This window comes from Athene cunicularia (assembly GCF_003259725.1).
Source record: "Athene cunicularia isolate RWA chromosome 2 unlocalized genomic scaffold, athCun1 chr2_part2, whole genome shotgun sequence".
Taxonomy (NCBI): domain Eukaryota; kingdom Metazoa; phylum Chordata; class Aves; order Strigiformes; family Strigidae; genus Athene; species Athene cunicularia.
Window position 1 is genome coordinate 7,762,091 of NW_020799096.1, and position 9,815 is coordinate 7,771,905.

Consider the following 9,815-nt stretch of genomic DNA (forward strand, 5'->3'; position numbering starts at 1 on the left):
AAAAACGAATTAAAATTCTGGCTTTCAGTTAAATAATTTTTTCATCAGTTAATTTCTTTTACTGTATCTTAATTATATTTCTTTTTCAGCATTTTACTTATCCAGGATCAAATCTTAGCTTTAAGCAGTAACATGATAGGAAGTATGAAGTTTAAGTTTGTAGCTGAATCTTAAACCCCTTCTCCTACATAAAGCATGTAAATTCACAACTTTTTTTCTACCAGAGCGAAGACCTACGTGTGTCATATTCGACTATAGCTTTACATAAACAGAGGTTAAAGAAAGCATTGGTGTGCGTACAAGATGCCATTTGACCAAAGCAAAGGTTTCTTGACCACACACTTACAAGATGCAATTTAAACATCTGAGTTCCTTGCAAATAAATTACTCAGTTTCTCTGAAATAGAAGAGGCAGCACAGACAGGTCTGGATGGATTTTATCAGTCTGCAAACTAGCTGTGCTGTAAATCGAGAAATACTTGAGCTAGATCAGGCTGGAGAGGAACAGAAAAATGTTTATGCTGTGCTGCATTACCAAAAGGACAACCACGTGCTCCATAGACAACAGTGTCACTGACCTTTCTTTTTTCTGCTCTGCTCTCAGTCTATCCTCTTCTAGCTCATACCACCATTGCCCCAGATAAATAATAATCAGTACCATCACTCTTGCCTTGTTCTATCACCGGTAAAAGATTTCAGAAGGCAATCGGTCCAGCTGGAGAAAACATCAAAGTGGAAAATATATTTGTACCTAGGAAACATTATGTTTGTATTTCAGACTTGGACACATTAGGCTCTCACATATTTCTCTAGCTGTCTGAGCACCCTTTTTTCCTAATCGCTTGCAGATATAAATTGGGCTCTGTGCGCGTGGTAGCGGTGTACATGGAATTCACAGCAATATTCACAGCATCCACCTCGGGGAACGTGTCCCTTATGGTTTCAGTCAGGAACAGATGTTTTAAGTACATAGTTTGAATAGAAGTTTCTTTATTTTCCTTTGAGGTTGAAAAATAAAAGTGTTTCACTGCACGATCTTCTCATCACTCAAAAGTTAGAATTAGGCTGATAGGAAGGGCACATGTATGTATGGGTTAGATCCAGCAACTGAAAGTTGCTGAGCTCTCAGCATATTTCCCACTGTACCTCTGACTCACCATGGGAACCTGAGCAATAGCTCCTCCATCCATGAAACACTGATACAAACTCACAGAACCAACAGGCGCTGAAGCTTAATTTCAGTATGTATAGTGCTGAGAGATATTAATCTGCTGTGTGATGTAAGAAGAGCAAAGTAACTTTCACAGAATCAAAAGTAAAAGCAAGTAAAGTGGATTTCCCTTGGACATTTCTGATAAGAAGTCCTTGGTGCTGTGAGTATCTTTTCCTGCCACTGATGGGATTTCACCGTTTTAGTAGTAGCACACACCAAAAAAAAATGTTCCAGGTTTTTATTTCACAATGCTACTTTGCACATAAACAGTTATTAACTTTGCGTCAACATCTCAATGGATTAAACAGTCCCTAACTACACATTGACAGCACGGATCGTTATGGACCCTTAACATTTAAAATGGGAGGGGAGGGAGGTTGCGTGTGTGTATTCATCTCCTTGCTCTCTCTCTTTCACAAACTATAAGGTTTAATAGCGATTAACACTAGACCACAGCACTTCTAAATTAACGATAGCCCTGCCAATTCTAATTGGTATTCTAATTAGTCTGACAATTCTACTAATTAAGAACATTAAACTTTTTAACAAAGGCTATCTTTTTTGTGTTGTGTTTGGCAAAATGGAATTGAGGGTATAGGAGAACCTGAACTACTAATTCAGAGAACTGATGATGATTAAAGAAAAAAAAAATATTTGGGGACATAGAAACATTTATATATGGTACTTAAATAACAAGAACAGGCTATCTGAATTATAGGATATAGTAAATGATAGAGAAGTGGATTAATAAAGTGAAAACTGCAAATCCAGAATACATGGCTGAAAGAGGTTTGCTTTTTGGAAACACTGATTTAGCCCAGGTGCTATAGGGATTTCAGTACAGTAGGCAAACTGAGACATTCCTTTGTTTGGACAAAGCTCATGTTTCTAAATTTGCTTTCCTTCAGATATGACACAAAAGCAAAGGAAAAAAATGTGTTCCACTATGCAAAGTTTTCAGTATTTGTTTTACATCAATTGAAATGTTTCCTTTTGGGGAAAAAAAAAAAAAAAAAGCGCTCTATTTTTTATTATATGTGTGATTTTGAAAAGAAATATCCTTTTGAATCCCTTTGAAATTAACAACCTTACTTTTCCTAAATGTCTTATTCTCAGAATGAAATTTCATTATAATTTGCTTAATACACAAAGTTTTATGCGGAAAAGTATACACAATCTTCTGAAAGAAAACACGTTCTATTTTCTGCCACTTTACGTTACAAGGTCAGACTGCAAATATCTTGTTCATAATCAAGATTTCTGTTTCCACGGGAGTCAGAGCATTTGCACAGTCTTTGCAAAAATACTCCTTGATGTTAGTTAGTGCTGCAAGAAGCAAATGAATAACAGAACGAACAGAAAGCAATATTTACTCCAAACCCCACCACCCTGAACCTCACAGATTTCACTCTTCCAACACCCAGCCTTCATGGCATAGTGCAGAAGCTCTGAATCTCTCAAGATTTGGCCCCATGCTGTAATGCTGAGTGTATTTCCTCCATCCCTTCACCAAATTGTTATTGCATTGCCTGTATTCACACTGTTCAAGGGCTTAGAGGTACGGGTAGAGACGGCTATTCCAGTCACCATCTGCTGGTGACAACAAATGTTCTCCACATGGCTGTCTTCAAAATTCATAGCAAAGTACCCTTTTGAGATAAATTTTACCTAGATGGCTTTACATAGTGAGATGCCTTAGAGGTCCAAATGCAGAATGCAGAAGGCAGCACGAATCTCTAGTCAGAAAGTGCACTTCAAATTTCAACCCAAGCCACGCACAAAACTCCTGAACACAAGAAGAGGGCCTGAACGTATTATAGTACAATCTTCAGAATGCATATCTTCAAACACTTTCCAAAGTGCTTATTTTTTCTTTCCTGGTCACACTGCAGTAATAATGAATTGAACTGCAGTAAGTATTTCTCCATAAATAACAATTGAATTAAAGATGATCACAGAGAAACCAAAATAAGGCCAGATACATACTGGCTGACACTACGAACGATAGCATAGGGAAAAAAAAAAAAAAAAAAAAAAAAAAAAAAAAAAAAAAAAGGAAAGGAAAAAAAATATTTCTAACTCGCAAAAATATATACATATTCAGTACTGTTTCTGCTGACCACTGACTCTTTTAGCATTTTGCAAACTATACCCTGTATGACCTTTGCCTGGTACTTAACTGCTGAAACAGTAAGGCCCCCAGTAAGGCCATGCAAGCCAGGTAGAAAGTCAGATTATAAAGCAGCTAACACAACAGAGGGGAAACACAGGCAGGATTCAGGCTCAGCAAGCCACACTCCCTTCTTAGGAAAGGGAATTTGGCCAGAAAAGAAGGCTTTTTGCCAAACTTCCAGGTGCATTCTGGCCATGGTTGCTTTAAACTATTTGGGGATTCAAACCAGTCCTCAGCCAGCCCAAGGACTGAAATGAAAACTCTGGGCTGCCAAGAGATACTACTCGTTTTCCTTTGCACACCCTGTAAGGTGAGGCCACTTTACAGAGCAGTTCCCTCCAAAAACAACACTGTGTGCTCAAGGCTGTGGCATGAAGCACTGATTTTCATGATGCCTGGTGGCTGAGGAAGTTGGCAAGCTGTAGGGCTTACACAGCTCCTTAGAGATTATGCAGACGTAAGAGATGGAAAGAGATGGAAATTACTGAAACTACTGTTTACTTCATCTTGTACTTAAATATATGATAACCTCACCTCTCCTTATGGCAGATCATAACTTCATGTTGGTTTTGGCAAATTTTATTGACTGTTGCTAGACAGTGCTGCTTCCAAGGGGATGTCCACAGATCTAACCAAAAACATCTAAGCAAAATCCTCTCTTGAGCTCTACTTCTCTCAGCTGTGTACTTGAATAGATGGGCGCCATCAGTCTCTTCTTAATCTTTTCTTCTTTACTCTGTCCTAGGATAATTATGAGGCTTGCAATTGGAATCTGAGAAATTTACAGCTCACAACATCAGTGTGTCGACTTGCCCAGTTAATTTGGTGAAAAACACATTAAAATGGTTTTTTTTTTTTATAAAGATGGGAAACATCGGTTACTCTAAAAGTAGATCTGCAGCTAGTAGTAATAGAATTGTTCATTCATCACTGAATAAAAAATGATCTTTAAACATTAAATTATTTAAACATTATAAAAAAAATTTAAACATTATAAAAATTATTTTGGAAAAACATCATTACAGCCCAATCTGAATTCAGCACCATTTTACAGCTGAGCTGAAATTGGCTGTGCCTTTCACTTTCTCAGAAGCTTGAGGATCAAATCCAGAAAACAGTTTTATAAAATCCTGTTCTATTTGTGGTCAAATTCTGCCACCGAATCTCCAGTACTCTCTAGGGAAAACTGATCCTGTGGGTAAAACACCTCAAATGACCCAGCTTCCAATCTCAGCTGTGACAAACTTTTTGTGTCTTGAGGCAAAATATGATGGTCAAGATCATCCAAGGAATATTGCTGTCCATCTTTCACTGCCTTCAAATCAGTGAAGATACATACAGCTTTGTGCAATCGGAAAAAGCAAGAAGACTAGAGGATCCAGTGACTATGCTTCATCTAATCTGCTTCTGAAAAATAATTTCTGGAGCATTTATCAAATAGAGATCAGGTTCTTGTTTAAGTCTAACACTTGCATCAAGCATTTTAAATCAGGATCAGTGCCATAAGATCTTTTCCTCCTGGAAAGTAGCATTTCCCTGCTTCATAGGAGTGTTATAAAGATAGACTTTGAATTATGGCACTGACTTAGGTTTGTTTGGTTTGGTTTGGTTTTTTTAACCAAAAAATTACCTTTCTTTTCAATAAGGAAATATCTTCAGTAAGTACACACATGATCACATGTTGCAGATGCTGGTTGGCAATTGCAGATGCTAGAAGTCAACAGTGTAACACAGATTTGGGAAGTGTAAGGGAGCCCATAGCTCATTAACAGCTTGGGATGCCTGTTTGCACTGGTTTTCTGCTTTTTGAATGTTTTGAACGTTTGCTTACCTTCATCAGGCCAGTATCTCAGGAAGTGTCCTGTCCAAGGAAGTTTATAAATTCAGATAATAGAATGAAAACCAAAAGGAGCAGGTATTCCCTTTACAGTAAGCCTAAGTCATCTTGCCCCACACTTAATATTATTTCCCCAAATCAAGCACTTCAGCTGAGCTGTGCTGTTAAGAAACTACCTGCATATCTGTACATAAGGAGAGACCATAGAGGTTTTATAGACCACTGTAGCTCTGGCATTTCCTACTGTCAGCTACTCAACTGCTCAGCTTTAATAACGTGCTTTCAAAATAGGTTTAAAGGAATTTTTATTTCTAAGGTGGATTGTTTGGGGTTTTGGTTTTGGTTTTGTTTTTTCTCGAGGCGTTCAGGTATTACTTCAGCCTGCTGCTAAAATTTGCCTGAGGAGTGCATGCAAGAGAAAGGAAAGGATGGTTCTTAGTTAGGAGCTTACAGCTCACCTGAACCTGAAAAATTTCATGGGGGTAAAGAAAAGTCATTTCTCTAGCCTGAGGGCTTTCTCCCTGATGAGTTTCAAAGGTCTGCTGCAAACAGTGGAAATGTCACGAGTTTCTCACAAACTTTTCAAGGATCTTTTACAAAGTTCCCCTCACAAACCATCCTATAATTTCCTGGGAGAGAACTGTCCACCAGAAACTGATGTTATTCTTCAGTTTTATTTTGCACTTCCATCAAGTCAGTGTTAAACTTCTCTGGTTCCTTGCATCTTGCATTTAAGTCAGATCATGCTGCAGAGTCCTAAGCAAACTGCTTATCTCAGTGTGCACTTTCTGTAAGGCCGTTCTGGTCTTCTAAGTCGGTGCTGTGGCCGCACACTCAGAGCTCCCACCACTTCCCAGAGGGGCTTTGCCCCAGTGCCACCTCGCCACGCAGGGCTAAGCCTGTTGCTGCTCCCCACACAAAGGATAATCCTCCCATGGCGACAAGGCTGCGGGAAGGGAGAAAAAGTATTGGGAGAATCCACATGGGTGACCTAGGGAGAATATCCCATCAGGCACCTCTTGCTGAAGGAGATTTGCAGCAGAGAGAGGAAAGCAGCCCATCAGCCTCAGAGAATTTGCAAGGAAGGAGTGCCCCCTGGTTTATGGAAAAAAAAAGCCTGCATCATAGCCAGGGGGTCTGCCCGGGGAAGGGGAAGCAGCACAAGTCTCTTCTGGGGTCACACACACCCACATCACCTCTTCTAGAAGGGACTGGCTTCAAAGTCCATCCCCAAAACCAAGCTTTGATGGGGACAGAGACATTCTCAAAATGGAAACATGCCTGTAGACACCAGCAGAAGAAAGGGAGGATAAAAGCAGGATCACTAACTAGCTGTTTGACAGAGATTGCCATTAAAGAGTAGGTGCCAGTCAGCAACGTCAGGGTGTGTGCTACAGCCCAGGCTCCCTGATGCAGCCTCTAAAGGCTGCCAAACTCACTGAGCTCAGAGCATCCGCAAGGTAGGGTAGCAGAGTGTGACAACCCCAGTCACCAAGTATGAATGAAAAAAAACAGTTTCTCAGATGTACTTAGGGTTGCTTCACACCACAAAGCAATAGGAATGATCTCAAACCCCTGCAGTTACAAGAAGTGACACAGCTCTGTGACTGGTCTGTCTAGAGCATTTTTCCCCAGGGAGACAAGTAGCTTAAATCCAATATTGCTGCAAGGTACATATCACCTCAGTCTGGTAATAAAACTTTCAGGCCCATACTGTACAACTGCTTTTCTAGGTGGAACACATTTCATTACTTTAAAAAAAAAAATCTTTTCCATTTGAAGATTATTTGGTCCCACCTTCTCTCGACTCGTTTGTATTAGTGTAAGCCAGGAGTAGCTCTGAATTAATGGGATTATGCCAAATATATGTCATATCTAAATCAGACCCATTCTAGTCATGTGTTTCAGAAATCTTAGAACAGTATCTGGTCACAAACTCATTTTTAGTTAACCATAAGCAATTAGTATTAGAGACCATTTTCGAATTCTAAATTCATGTTTTACTCAAGCAACTCTCATTAAAACAGAGTAACTAACCTCTCTACAGCTCTTTCATATTTGTCCATAACAGCCTATTCAAAACATAAAATTAAGAATGTCTGATTAGAGCAAGAAGCATATCCTCCTTACAGGGGGCTGAGATAGTGCAAAACACATTTCTAATATCTTGCAGCATTAGCAGATGGGTTAAAATCATGTTTTCAGGCTGAACCAAATCCTCTTGAGCTAATGTCGGTTACTTCTCTGAGATGGGGGTCCTTACTAGCGTCTTCTTTAATCTCTCCTGGGAGAAGGACATCCCTGAACATCATCTTAGCAGTGGTGGGAGAGGGCTTAGCCAACTTGATGGGAATGTCAGGTTCCCCTCACAAAGCAGTCCATAGTCTACAACAGCATACTGGGGACACAGAGAGGCAGAAAAGGGGCTGGGTCACCCCTGGACAGGGGTGGGCATCACTTCAGTCCCATAGTGTGCTAGCTGCACACAGGATAGGCAGCTGGCATGCAACATGCATATGGCACATTGGTCTGGTCCCTCCTCTGGCAGCTCCTTCTGTAGGGATGCTGTCCTGCCTTCACCAGAGAGTTCCAGTTCTGACCAGTCTGAAACTCACTGGGGCTTGTATACCAGAGTCCCTGCCCAAGAAACAAAAAAAAAAAAAAAAAAAAAAAAAAGCAAAAGAAAACAAAACACAAACGAAAAGCCCCCCAAAAAGCCCCCCACAAACCCCCCCAAACAGTATTTCCCACCTCTGCCTGAGCTCTGAACTTGGCATGAGATTGGAACCAGGAGCCACTGGTTTTTGTACTGTTACCCATGTATTTGCCCCTCGTGATCTGGCTTTGCAATTTGGGATGCCCAAGGCAGCACAAGTGCCTGCCGAGGGAAGCTGAGAGTCCAACCCTGCTGCAGGCTTATGGTTGGGTTCTGGCTTAGAAGCCAAATGCAGGAGCCTGCCCAGAAGTGGGTGGGTTTAGAGCGGGTATTTCTGGTCCTCCCCCAGGTGTTTGGGCTGTGCCTGTGGGTCCTGTGGAAGGAAAGCAAACTCATGGCAGGTCATGAGCGAGGAAGTGGGAGTTTGGCTTTGCTAGACTGTTGCCATGACTTTATGTGCACAAGGAGCAGAGTTGCTGTGACATTTAGTGACTGCATTTGAAAGATGAGGAAGCAAAGCAAAGAAAAAGATATAGCGAACTGCCACTTCTGAACAGTCCCTCGCTGCCTGCAAGGTCCCACTGCAACCAACAAATGACCCAGATTACCACACACCAAACTGGTCCTGAGCAAACATCACTAGAGTTCCTTAATTCTGATACAGTTCTCCGGTTTCAGTGAAACTGTGAGATATGGGCCAGTTGGGAGAGGGTGGGAGAGAATGATGAAAAAAAAAAAAAAAAGAGTAGAGGCATTCCCTGGGTATCCAGGGGTAGTGTATTGAAGTTACTGAAGGACTCCCATTGATTGCAGTGCAGTTTGGGTCAGTCCCCCTGATGCACCATGGAGGTTCTGCTGTCCTTTGAACTCAGTATTATTTCAGTGAATCTATTAATGTTTGGCTGTGTTAAATGTATTATAATATTACATTTGAAATAGAGTCACTTATAATTCAAAACTATACAGCCTGGGCACAGGAAAAAAAATAATCTGTGGTATGTGTTCAGTAACATATTTGGTGCTGTGCAGCCGTTCTATAGAGTGCATTTAACTGTGTTTTGTGTATTATTCTTAACATGCATTCACAGTAGACAGCAAAGCAGCAGTTATGGGGTATGCTGTGAATGCATATTAACAGCAGTACACATTTGCATATCATGGATCCATAATACAAAATGCGTAGTAAAATCCTTATGAAAAGTTATTATGCATGCACAGTAGAGGCTTTTTAAACCTTGATATCTCAGCTATTTTGTTTCTCCACTATTTATTTGAAAATATTAAAAAGGTCAAATGATGGATTAAGAATCTGCAAAAATGTAATGTTACTACTACAGAGGGAATCCTTCAACACAAACTAATTCATTTATTTTGTTTTTAGTGGCAGTATAAAAGCCATTCAAAAATGCATTTTACAATAACACTTGAGTAGTTTAAAAACCACCTACTTCAGCAATAAAAAAGGACAGAGAGAATATTTTTATAAAAGTGTATTTTGGAGGCTGGGTGATATAACTGGAAATTTTGATGGTCCTTCCCTTAACACAGAGCCACTACAATGTCAACCTTTCCTTCAATTTCTCGTAGTATTTTTAGTATGCATTGAAACGGGGTTTGGTTCCTCAGGACTTTGCATATTTAGATTATCGTGCATTGTATAATACTCTGAATATGCAAAACACTTGAAAAGGTTGACAACCCTTAGGACCTTCCACAATATAAATCTTAATACATAAATTCCTATTGAGAATAATGGGATTCTACACTCCTCTCTGTTACACAGATTGTAATATTTGGAATAAAATGGAACAAATGTTATGAATAGTACAGCTCTTGCTCCTTTTGAACAGTTGTCACTTAAGTTTTAATATCTTTGTCACTTCAAATACATTTGCCTTAAAAAAAAAAAAAAAAAAAAAAAAAAAAAAAAAAAAAA